Consider the following 12,802-nt stretch of genomic DNA (forward strand, 5'->3'; position numbering starts at 1 on the left):
AAAAAAAAGAAGTGGGAAGACTCCCAAACTGTTTTTATGAAGCCAGCATCATCCTAATCCCAGAACCAGATAAAGACACAACCAAGGAAGAAAACTACAGGCCAATATCACTGATGAACATAGACCCTAAAATCCTCAACAAAATATTGACAAACTGGTTCACAAAATATATTAAAAAGATCATACATTATGATCAAATGGGACCCATCCCAGGGATTCAAGGATGGTACAATAGTCACAAATCAATAAATGTAATACATCACATAAACAAAAGCAAAGATAAAAATCACATGATCATATCAATAGATGTGGAAAAAGCATTTGGTAAGGTGAAGCCTCATTTATGATAAAAACACTTAGCAAAGTGGGAGTAGAGGGAGCATTCCTCAACATAATAAAGGCCATATATGAGAGACCTATAGCCAACATCATACTCAATGGGCAAAAACTTAGAGCTTTCCCAGTAAGATCAGGAACAAGATATGGATGTCCATTTTCACCACTCCTATTAAACATAGTATTGGAAGTCCTAGCCACAGCTGCCAGACAATAAAAAGAAATAAAAGTCATCCAAATTGGAAAGGAGGAAGCAAAACTGTCATTGTTTGTAGATGACATGATAGTATACATAGAAAGTCTTATAGACTCCACCAAAAAACTATACAACCTAATAAGTGAATTTGGCAGAACAGTGGGACACAAAGTCAATATTCAGAAATCAAAGGCATTTTTGTACATGAACAATGAAATATCAGAAACAGAAATCAGGAACAAAATCCCATTTGTTATAGTAATAAGAAAAATAAAGCACAGAGGAATAAACCTAACCAAGGAGGTAAAACACCTGTACTCAGAAAACTATACAACACTGAAGAAAGAAATAAAGGAAGACACAAATAAATGGAAGCATATATTGTGTTTATGGGTTGGAAGAATTAACATCATGAATATGCCCATAGTACCCAAAGCTATTTATAGATTCAATGCAATCCCCATTAAAATACCAATGACATATTTCACAGATATAGAATGAAGAGTTCAAAAATTTATGTGGAACCATAAGCTACCCTGAATAGCCTCAGAAATTTTGAGACAAAAGAACAAAGTAGGAGGAATCACAATACCTGATATCAAAATACTGCAAGGCCACTGTAATGAAAACAGTCTGGTACTGGCATGAGAACAAACATATAGATCAATGAAACAGGATAGAGACTGCAGATAAACCTATGTCTCTATGGTCAGTTAATATTCAACAAAGGAGGCAGGAGCATAAAAGGGAATAAACATAATCTCTTCAACCAATGGTATTGGGGGATCTCAACTGGTATATACAAAAAGTGAAACTTGACCAACAACTTACACCATACACAAACATAAACTCAAGATGGATAAAATACTTAAATATGAGCTACGACACCATAGAAGTCTTAGAAGAGAACATAGGCAGGAAAATCTCAGATATTCCACTCACCTATATTTTCACTGATATGTCCCCTCGAGCAAGAGACTTAAAGGAAAGAATAAACAAATGGGAGTTCATCAAAATGAAAAGGAAACCAACCTTATGGGAAAATATATTTTTTCAATGAAACCTCAGACAAGGGTTTGATCTCCAAAATATACAAAGAACTCACATGACTCCACTCCAGGAAGACAAACAGTCCATTTAAAAACTGACAAAAGACCCGAATGAACACTTCTCCTAGAAAGACATACAGAGGGCTCATACACATGTGAAAGGATGCTCAGCATCACTAGCTATCAGAGAGATGCAAATTAAAAACACAATGAGTTACCACTTCACACTTATCATTAGGGCTATCATAAGCAAATGAGCAAACAATCAGTGCTGGCAAGGCTTTGGAGAAAAGGGGACCTTAGTACATTTTTGGTGGGAGTGGAGACTGATATAGCCACTGTGGAAAACACTATGGAATTTCCTCAGAATACTTAAAATGGAACTGCCTTTTGACCCTGCAATTCCACTGCTGGAGTATAGCCTAAGAGTTCTGAAACAGCAATTTAAAAGAACCTATGCACCACAATGTTCATAGCAGCATGATTTACAATAGCGAAATGCTGGAAGCAACCTAAGTGCCTATCTGTAAATGAATATATCAAAAAACTATGGTACATTTACACAGTGAAATTCTATACAGCAGAAAGAAAGAAGGAGCTCCTACCCTTTGTGACAGTGTGGAGAGAACTGGAGAGCATTATGCTAAATGAAATAAGCCAGGCAGTGAAAGACAAATACCATATGGTTTCACCTATAAGTGGAATCCAATCAAGAAATTAAACAAGCAAGCAAAATATAACCAGAGACATTGAAATAGAGAACAGACTGACAGTAAGCAATGGGGATGTTGAAGGGAGATAAGAGGGGAAAGTTGTGGAGGGGTTGTCAAGGAACATGTATAAAGGACCCAGGGACAAAGCTAAAGGGTGGTTGGAATGAGAGTGAAAAGTAGAGGTGGGTGGGGCAGGGAATTCTGTGGCAGGAAAATGGATACAACTATATTTGAACAACAGTGAAATAAAAGGAAAAAAAGGTAAAAGAATCCACAAGCATGTTTAACAAATTGACTTTGTTATTGGGTTATATTCTGGGGGAAAAACTGAACTATAGTTAATGATTTGTGATTTAAATCCTACTGGTATGAAATCAGACTAATAAAATGACTAAAGAAACAAAAAGTACTAAAAGTGTACTGTAGTGATGTTTGCACAATACTGTGAATGTACATAATGACACTGAACTGTACACTTAAAAATGGCTCATATGGTAAATTTCATGTTATGTATATTTTACTCCAATTTAAAAAGCAAATTGCAAATAACTATAATATGATTAATTTTGTACCTACCATATGTGTATATACTCAATTAAAAATGTCCAATTGATTAAGCACCTCAGTGTAAACAATACTTTATGTCAGGTGCTGGTTTTATGAGTGATTTAATTATATGTACTTTTTCTTTCATAAATATGCAATACTTGTGCAAAGGTATTTTTTAAAAATCAAAAGTGATCAGAAATGTACGATGCTTGAAAGAACAGAATTAGAAAGCAGAGACTTCCAGCCAAGATGGAGGTGTAGGTAGACACACCGTGCCTCCTCGCACAACCAAAACATGAACAACAACAATTTAGAAACAAAATGACAACCAGAACTGACAGAAAATTGAACTGTGTGGAAGTTGGACAACCAAGGAGTTAAAATAGACACATTCATCCAGACCAGTAGGAAGGGTGGAATTGGGCAACCGGGTGGAGAGGGGTGGGGCACAAAAACCAGTGGCACCAGGCACGTAAGGCATCCCGAGCACACAAGAGCACAGCAGGCCGACCCTGGACGCTCAGGTGGCGGCTGGCAGACTCCGGGCACCTGATGGCACTGGGCAGACCCACCAAGGCGGCGATTGTGAAGTGAGCCACTGCAGGCAAGGCTGACCAGGCAGTCCCACATTCCTGCACAGATAAACTAGGGGAAATTAGGGAGAGAGACAGACTGTGCAATCCAGGGTCCCAGCTCAAGAAAATAGAGCCTCAGGACACTGATTGAAAACACCTGTGGGGGTTGAGGTGCCCAGAGAGACTCCCAGCCTCATAGGAGAGTTTGTTACAGAAACCCACATTGTCCTAGAATGTGCACAAGCCCACCCACATGGGAATTAGCACCAGAAAGGCCCAGTTTGCTTGGGGGAGGCAGCAGAAGGGACTGAAATTTGACAGAGAGTAGAGCAAGTGCCATTGTTCCCTCTCGGATCCTGCCCACACATACAACATTACAACCCAGCAAATGGATTGCCCTGCCCTGATGAACACCTAAGGCTCCACCCCTCATACATAACAGGTGTGACAAGATAAAAAAAAATGGCCCAAATAGAAGAACAGAGCAAAGCTCCGCAGCAAATACAACTAAGTGACCAAGAGATAGCCAACCTATCAGATGCACAGTTCAAAGCACTGGTGATCAGGATGCTAACAGAATTGGTTGACTTTGGTCACAAAGCAGATGAACAAATGAAGGCTATGCTAAGTGAAATGAAGGAAAATACACAGGGAACCAATAGTGATGGGAAGAAAACTGGGACTCAAAACAATGGAGTGGACCACAAGGTAGAAAGAAATAATCAAATAGAAAAGAATGAAGAAATAAGAATTTTAAAAAATGAGGAGAGGCTTAGGAACCTCCAGGACATCTTTAAACATTCCAACATCTGAGTTATAGGGGTACCAGAAGAGGAAGAGGAAGAGCAACAAATGGAAAAGTTATTTGAACAAATAATAGAGAACTTCCCCAATCTGGTTAAGCAAATAGACTTCTAGGAAGTCCAGGAAGCTCAGAGAGTCCCAAAGAAGTTGGACCCAAGAAGAAACACACCAAGGCACATCATAATTGCATTAGCCAAGGTAAAAATGAAGGAGAGAATCCTAGAAGCAGCAAGAGATAAGGAGACAGTTACCTACAAAGGAGTTCCCATCAGACTGTCAGTTGATTTCTCAAAAGAGACCTTGCAGACAAGAAGGGGCTAGAAAGAAGTATTCCAAGTCATGAAAGGCAAGGACCTACATCCAAGATGACTCTATCCAGCAAAGCTTTCATTTAGAATGGAAGGGCAGATAAAGTGCCTCCCAGATAAGGTCAAGTTAAAGGAGTTCATCATCACCAAGCCCTTATTTTGTGAAATGTTAAAGGGACTTATCTAAGAAATAGAAGATAAAAAACATGTATAGTAAAATGACAGCAAACTCACAATTATGAACAACCACACCTAAAACAAAAACAAACTAAGCAAGCAACTAGAACAGGAAGAGAACCACAGAAGTGAAGATCACATGAAGGGTTAGTAACAGGGGAGTGGAAGGAGGAGAGAGGGAGAAAAGGTACAGAGAATAAGTAGCATAGATGGTAGATAGAAAATAGACAGGGGGAGGGCAAGAATAGTATGGGAAATGCAGAAGCTAAAGAACTTGTGACACATGGACATGAACTAAAGGGGTGGAATGTGGGTGGCAGAGGGTGTGCAGGGTGGAGGGGAATGAAGGGGGGAAATGGGACAACTGTAATAGCATAATCAATAAAATATATTTAAAAATGGTTCCCCACAAAAATGCAAATTCTATAGTCTCATATACATTTATTTACTTATTAAAATGTACCCATATGTGATGGAAAAAAAGAATTAGGAAGCAGATATCTTTAGAAGTTTGGAATGCAAAAACCAAATATAACTGTCAGTTAACTTACATTTCCCAAATAGCAAATATTACTCTGTACTAGCCTTTGGAAATAGGTTCTCCACTCTGTGTTTATATGTTCTTTATTAACCTGTATAAGTCTTTCTAAGTTAACTCTGAAAGTTTTATTTCCTTTTCCCTGAAATTTTCAGGACAGGAAGATTTTACTGTAGATCTTTATTGTGACTTGAGCTTTCCTCCATTTAACTTGAAAATTTCTGTGTTTTGCTTTAAAAGAGATATCCAAAAATGGAGACAACTGTATTCAAACAAAAATAAAAAATGATAAAACTATAAAAGAGATATCCAGAGGGAAAGGAGGGTGGGGAGAGGTAGAAGAAGGTAAATGGGAGATAAATTGTGATGGAAGGAAACTAGGCTTTGGATAGTAAACATACAATAAATAACAGATGATGTGTTATATAACTGTACATTTGAAACCTATATAATTTTATTAACCAATGTAACAGCAATAAATGCAATACAAATAGGCATCTCCAAAATCTTAAAATTACTTACCAGATAAATATGTATGACCCTCTTAGTTTCTAAATTAGATGTTGAATTGACTTGAAAAATTATACTTCCAGCACTGCAAATTAAAATTGTATAGAGATGAAAGTAAATAATATGTCATCCATTCAGTCAATAATATTTATTGAGTACCTAGTATAGCAGTGAATGAAGCAGACTTGATGTCTGCTTTGGTGAAAGGGGGAACTTCACTTAAGACTGAAAAATGGGCAGAAGTAATAATAATTACATGGAGAATGGGGGGAAACACTACTCCAGGAAGAGCAACCAGCTTCTGAAAGTTTCTAGAAGCAGGAAAAAGCATAAAATGCTTCAAGACCTAATATGAGTGAGGAAGAATATAGCTAGAGTGTAAGGAGGAGGTGAAAAGGGAAATGAAGATAGATTGCAGCCTAATCATGAAGGACCTTGTAGGCATAATAACCCTCAAACTCAGTAAGAAGCCATTGCAGAGGATGACATAGTCAATTGTATTTTTTAAGAAAGGTCACTTTCCAAAGTTTCTTTTGCTATAATAATAGACATTGAGATATGTGGGAGTACTTGAAATTTTCCAAGGCCTATCAACACACATTATCTTTCCATATCCTGTTGGATAGATACATTTTTCCCCACTTTACTTAGGAAGAAACTTAACATCACAAAATAATTGAACTCACAAATATCATGTAAAGGGGAACACTAATAATACTAATTGAGATATTCTGGCTCCAAATCTTATACTCCTTATTACCCTACTTTAGATACCAATCATATCACTGGTATTTACCTATCCAAATCATCTTTCCATTAGCTTTTAAAACTTTAATCTTGAATGTGAGGTTGCAGTACTGGGTGAAAAAGGTTACAGGGTTAAGAAAAAAGCATACCCCAAAACACATCATAGACACAGACAACAGTATGGCATACTGGGGGAAATGGGGTTGGAGAAGGTAAAAGAGAGTAAAAGGGGGATAAATGGTGATAGAAGAACTTGGCTTTGGGTGGTGAATACACAATACAATATACAGGTAATGTATTATGGAATTGTGCACCTTAAACTAAGGGTGTCAAACTCATTTTCACCGGGGGCCACATCAGCCCTATGGTTGTTTTCAAAGGGCTGAGGTAATTTTAGGACTGTATAAATGTAACTACTCCTTAACTGTTAAGGAGTTGAAATTAATTTGGGCCTTTGAAGGCAACCACGAGGCTGATGTGGCCCCCAGTGGAAATGGGTTTAACACCCCTTCCTTAAACCTATATAATTTTATTAATCAGTGCCACCCCTATAAATCCAAAGGTAAAAAATGATAGATAGAAAAAATAAAACTTTAATTTTGAAAAGGCAGGACAAGGTAACTCTTTGGAATCCATTTATTTTTTTTAATAAAAAAGTAAAAGTCCCATGGATCTGGAGAAAAAGTTGAGTGTTCCACTGTTGCGCGTGGGTCACCGGCCAGCAGTGATCACGGAATGCTGTGGATGGCTCGACGATAAACACGCGAGAGAAAACAACACATGCACAGAGACAGACTAGTTTCTGTGGGGAAGTAGGGACGAAATGGCCACTCCCCCTAGTGGGGAGAGCGCTGATTTACCGTCCATACCTGCTTTTATTAGGCTCATTTTGCATAATAATTCAGGTAAAGTACAGTACTCATTAGGGGGAAGTAAGGAACTATAGAAAACAAAGAACTCTGCCGGTCTATTGAGTCGGGGTCAAAGAGCTGTAAGACTGAGGAACAAAATAACTTCCTCCTAAGACCCTTCTCATTCAACTGAGAGCATTCTAAACAAAGAAGGTTTCACAGTAATTTACATATTCTTTCTTAGGCCTGATCACCCTGGGGAATCCGCACTTCTCAGTACCGAGCTGCACCACCCTGTCATTGTTTCAGGCTTAGGTGGAGCAAGGGAACTAAGGCAACCGAGAGATAAGGAGATTTTCTTCCAGACGCTGAGAACTCAGGCTATGTCAAAGCCTAGGAGCGAGGGTCCATCACCCCCTTTTGCTGCAGCCCCCCAAGTCCTTTTGGGGAGCTTCCCAAAGTGATCGTGCCTGTCTTAGGTTGTTCCCCCCGTGGGGAATCTTACCCGTCTTTGGCTAACCGACCAAGCTTTTGGGGGTTCAGTCATGAATAAAGCAGCAGAAGCAGCATTCCTGCCAGGGAGATAAGCTTTTGTCTCCTTGCTGGCTTACAGTTCCAAGGGCGTTCCCTTAGCCTTAGCTTGGCGGGGGTTTCAGCCTCTGATACCAGTCAGGGCGGTTCCCAACATTCCACTTAGGGGAAATCAGGCTAATAGTGGATTATTTGTACAAGATGAACTGCACTCAATATCCGTAATACTGTTTTCCAGAATTTTGATTATGGGACATGAAATATATAATAAAACAAAGTAGAAAAAAATTAAAGTAGATGAACATCAAATAGGGTACCAGAGTTAATGCAAGTAAACACAGCAAAATGGAAAGCACTTGCCAGTAAGCTCAGATAAACCAATTATTAGAGAATGTTTTCCATAGAAATGGTTTTAATAGTAGCTATAGCTAAATGAAAAGATACATCTTCAAAAACATACACAAAACTATGGAGCATGACTTGGGTGCATACAGATAAGCACTACTTATCAGCAAGACTATATCTATCTCTAAGTGTACAATGAATGAACTGAAGCCTAGACAATCCATTTATTTTGGTTATCTTCATGATTGATGTGGAGACTCAAATAACTGAGTGAACCAAAGCAATCAGCATCAATCTTGAAGATGACGAAAATGAATAAAGTGACTGTACCTAAATCAAGAAGTCAGTAAGTCAAGTGAACGAGTGCTTGTATGAACTGGCTGTATGCCCAGAATTGTTCTAGATGCTGTGAGGGCTATAGTTATAAGACATAGTCTGTGCCCTAAATGAATGTATAATTTTGGATCACGCAGCGGTGATCCCTGAGTATAAGTATAAGTTTGTACATATACAAACTGTCAAAACAGTATAAACTCAAGTATAGAGTACACAATATTGTACATGCTGTATAGCTGCAGAGATTGATATGAGCAGGAGTGAGCAAAATTAAGTTAAACATCAATGAAAATATTTTGAATTGTTGAAAACAGAGAGGAAAACTGTGGCACATATTTGCTGAGTGCCCTCAAAAAGTCTGTATCTTCCTGCTGGCAATAGCACTGAATTCTTGTTTGGAAACCTATTCCATCCACAACTCTCAGCCAAGTTCTTAAGCAAAGTTGACTCTAGCTCTAGGTGTACATCATAATTCCATTCTACTGGCACTAGAGACTGCCTTAGGTATAGGTATGTAATCCAAGCCTACATGAATTACTACATCTTATTCCTCTGGGCCTAATAATTAATTTAAAGTAGATACTAAAAGGATTCTTTCTGAGTGAACTTCTGTGAATTTTCTGGGAATGTTGGGGCACAGATTTTCTCTTTTATTGGGTAGTACATTTTGAAGATTCAAATAACATGTGTGTTGTGGAGGATCCTGGAGTTGCAAAGATCTACTATATGGACCTTGACAGTTGGTATGGATACCATTGAAAGCAGAGTGGAAGAAATTCAAAGTAAAATGGAATCCTTGGTAACATCACTAAGCTGTTATATCAATCCTTGCCTGAAGCCAAAATTATCTCTGTATTTTTTCAGTTATATTAGCTAGGATATTTGCTTTATTTGAATGCAATAAGCTTTTGTCCATTCCCCTGACTTCAACAAAGGATTCATGTTGGCAGATAGTGGACAATCATATTAGACAATGAAGAGTGCCCATATACTAGAGAAACACAAGCAATAAGGATAAAATTTTGGACTTAATTGACATGCAATTAAGAATCATGATTTGAGCCCTGGCTGGTGTAGCTCAGTGGACTGAGCATGGGCTGGGAACCAACGTGTTACCGGTTTGATTCTCAGTTAGGACATATGCTTGGGTTGTGGGCCAGATTCTCAGTAGGGTGGTGAGAGAAGCAACCACACATTGGTGATTCTCTCCCTCTCTTTTTCTTTGCCTTACCCTTTCTCTAAAAATAAATAAATAAAATCTTGAAAAAAAAAAAGAATCGGACTTCCGGCAAGATGGAGGAATAGGTGGACGCACCGTACCTCCTCGCACAACCAAGATTAGAACAACAATAATTTACAGATAGAATAACACTTAGAACTGATAGAGGATTTATCTGAATGGAAGTTGGACAGCCAAGAAGTTGAAGTAGACCTGTACATCCAGACTGGTAGGAGACGATGAGCCGGGTGGGCGGGGAGCTGGCACGGGTCGGCGGCGTGCGGAGGTCGGGGAAAATTTGGCGCGAAATCGGCTCGACAGCCATCCGGGGCGCAAGAACACAGCGGTGATCCCTGAGTATACAAGCTGCGGCTGGCAGACCCAGTGAGGCAGCGATTGTGGACCAGGGCAGAGCTCGCAGCCCAGGATCCCAGAGAAGGGTCTGAGCCCAGGAGAAAGGAACTACCACCATTGTTCCCTCCCGTCCCCGCTCCTGCCCCCGCCCCCACATATAACGTCACAATCTAGCAACCGGGGTGCCCAGCCCCGGTGAACACCTAAGGCTCCACCCCCCACCGTAACAGGAGTGACCAGACTGGAAAAAAAAAAAGGAGAGACAGGGAAAGACATAAGACATGTTTCCAAAAGAACAGATCAGTCCCCCAGGACTCATCCTTTTGAGCAACCAAGAAATAGCCAATCTATCAGATGCACAGTTCAAAACACTGGTGATCAGAAAGCTCACGGAATTGGTTGATTTTGGGTGCAATTTAGATGAAAGGATGCAGGTTACCATAAAAGAGATGCAGGAAGATACTCGGAGGAGAGCCAATAGTGAAAGGAAGGAATCTGAGTCTCAAAACAATACAGTGGACCAGAAGGAAGATAGAATCAACCAAGCAGGAAAGCATGATGAAATAAGAATTCAAAAAATCGAGGGAAAGCTTAAGAACATCCAGGACACCTTTAAACGTTCCAACATCCGAATTATAGGGGTACCAGAATGGGAAGGGGGAAAGCAGCAAATTGAGCACGTATTTGAACAAACAATAAAGGAGAACTTCCCCAATCTGGCAAAGGGAACAGTCTTCCAAGAAATCCAAGAAGCTCAGAGAGCCCCAAAGAAGTTGGACCCAAGAAGAAACACACCAAGGCACATCATAATTACATTAGCCAAGGTAAAAACGAAGGAGAGAATCCTAGAAGCAGCAAGAGATAAGGGGACAGTAACCTACAAAGGAGTTCCCATCAGACTGTCAGCTGATTTCTCCAAAGAGACCTTACAGGCAAGAAGGGGCTGGAAAGAAATATTCCAAGTCATGAAAGACAAGGACCTACATCCCAGATGACTCTATCCAGCAAAGCTCTCATTTTGAATGGAAGGGAAGATAAAGTGCTTTTCAGATAAGGTCAAGTTAAAGGAGTTCATCATCACCAAGCCCTTATTTTATGAAATGCTAAAGGGACTTATCTAAGAAAAGAAGATAAAGAAAAGACATGTATAGTAAAAGGACAGCAAACTCACAATTATGAACAACCACACCTAAAGCAAAACCAAAAGAAACTAAGTAAACAACTAGAACAGGAACAGAACCACAGAAATGGAGGGCACATGGAGGGCTAGCAACAGGGGGGGTGGGAGGAGGAGAGAGGGGGGAAAGGTATAGAGAATAAGTAGCATAGAATGTAGGATGAAAATAGATAGGGGGAGGGCAAGAATAGTATGGGAAATGTAGAAGCTAAAGAACTCATAAGTATGACACATGGACAAGAACTAAAGGGGGGGAACATGGGTGGGAGGGGGGTACAGGGTGGAGGGGAGAGAAGGAGGGAAATGGGACAACTGTAATAGCATAATCAATAGAATATATTTAAAAAAAAAGAAAAAAAGAATCATGATTTGTACCTAAAAAAAGAAAATAATGTGAATAAAGCGGTGATTTAGGAATATTGATCAGATCAAGGTGAAGAGTACATTGTAGGGGAAAGAACAAGAAGAAAGCAGGGAAATCCTTTAGGAGGAATTGTGGGCCTTGCCTATAGTGACAGTGATGGAAATGTAGAGAACAGAATAGAGCAGAGGCAATAAAGTATATTGGTTTATAACATGAGTTCTGAAGGTGGACTCCATATATTCTACTATTCACATAATTTCATTAGTTTTTGACAGTTTAAACATAGAGAAATTACACATATTTTGGTAAATTATTTAATCTTTTTTTAATCCTCAATTTTTATCTGAAAAATGGAGGTTAAAATAACACATTTTGAGGTTATAATTATGATTAAATGTGGAAATACATGTAAAATACTTAGAAGAGTATATAGCACATAATAATATTTTTAAAATGCTGACTATTGGGGGAAAGTGGTGGGAGGAAAATGGAGACAAAATAATATAAATAAATAAATAAATAAATAAATAAATACTGACTATTATTCAAACACTTTTCTAAGGCAGATTCTACAGTACTTGGTGATTGACTAAAGGAAATAAAAAACAAAAACAAAGAGGACTATATTATGACACATCTGTCCTAGTTCGCAGTCTACCATACTTGCTGTACTAAACTTAGGAATTTTCTTGACCCCTTGGAGAATCTGACTAGTATTCTTTAAAGGTATGTTTTTAGATTCAATGATCTCTAGGGCTGTATCCTGGTCTAATAGTTTATGAGTCTATAAAATATAAATTGTAAAAAATATATAGTATTGCCTCGCTGGTGTGGTTCACTGGATTGAGTGCCAGCCTGTTAACCAAAGGGTCACTGGTTTGATTCCCAGTAAGGGCACATACCTGAGTTGTGGGCCAGGTACCCAGAAGGGGGCGAGTGATAGGCAACCTCACATTGATGTTTCTCTCCCTCTCTTTCTCCCTCCCTTCCCCTCTGTCTAAAAATAAATAAAATATTAAAATATATAGTAGTATATATACTATATATTATATAGTATATATATCTATATTACATGTGGTATAAATCTATTATATTAACATATATACTTATATTTAGTTATATA

The sequence above is a fragment of the Phyllostomus hastatus genome, unplaced genomic scaffold (assembly GCF_019186645.2).
Source record: "Phyllostomus hastatus isolate PE091 unplaced genomic scaffold, TTU_PhHast_1.1 phas_scaffold_28, whole genome shotgun sequence".
Lineage (NCBI taxonomy): Eukaryota > Metazoa > Chordata > Mammalia > Chiroptera > Phyllostomidae > Phyllostomus > Phyllostomus hastatus.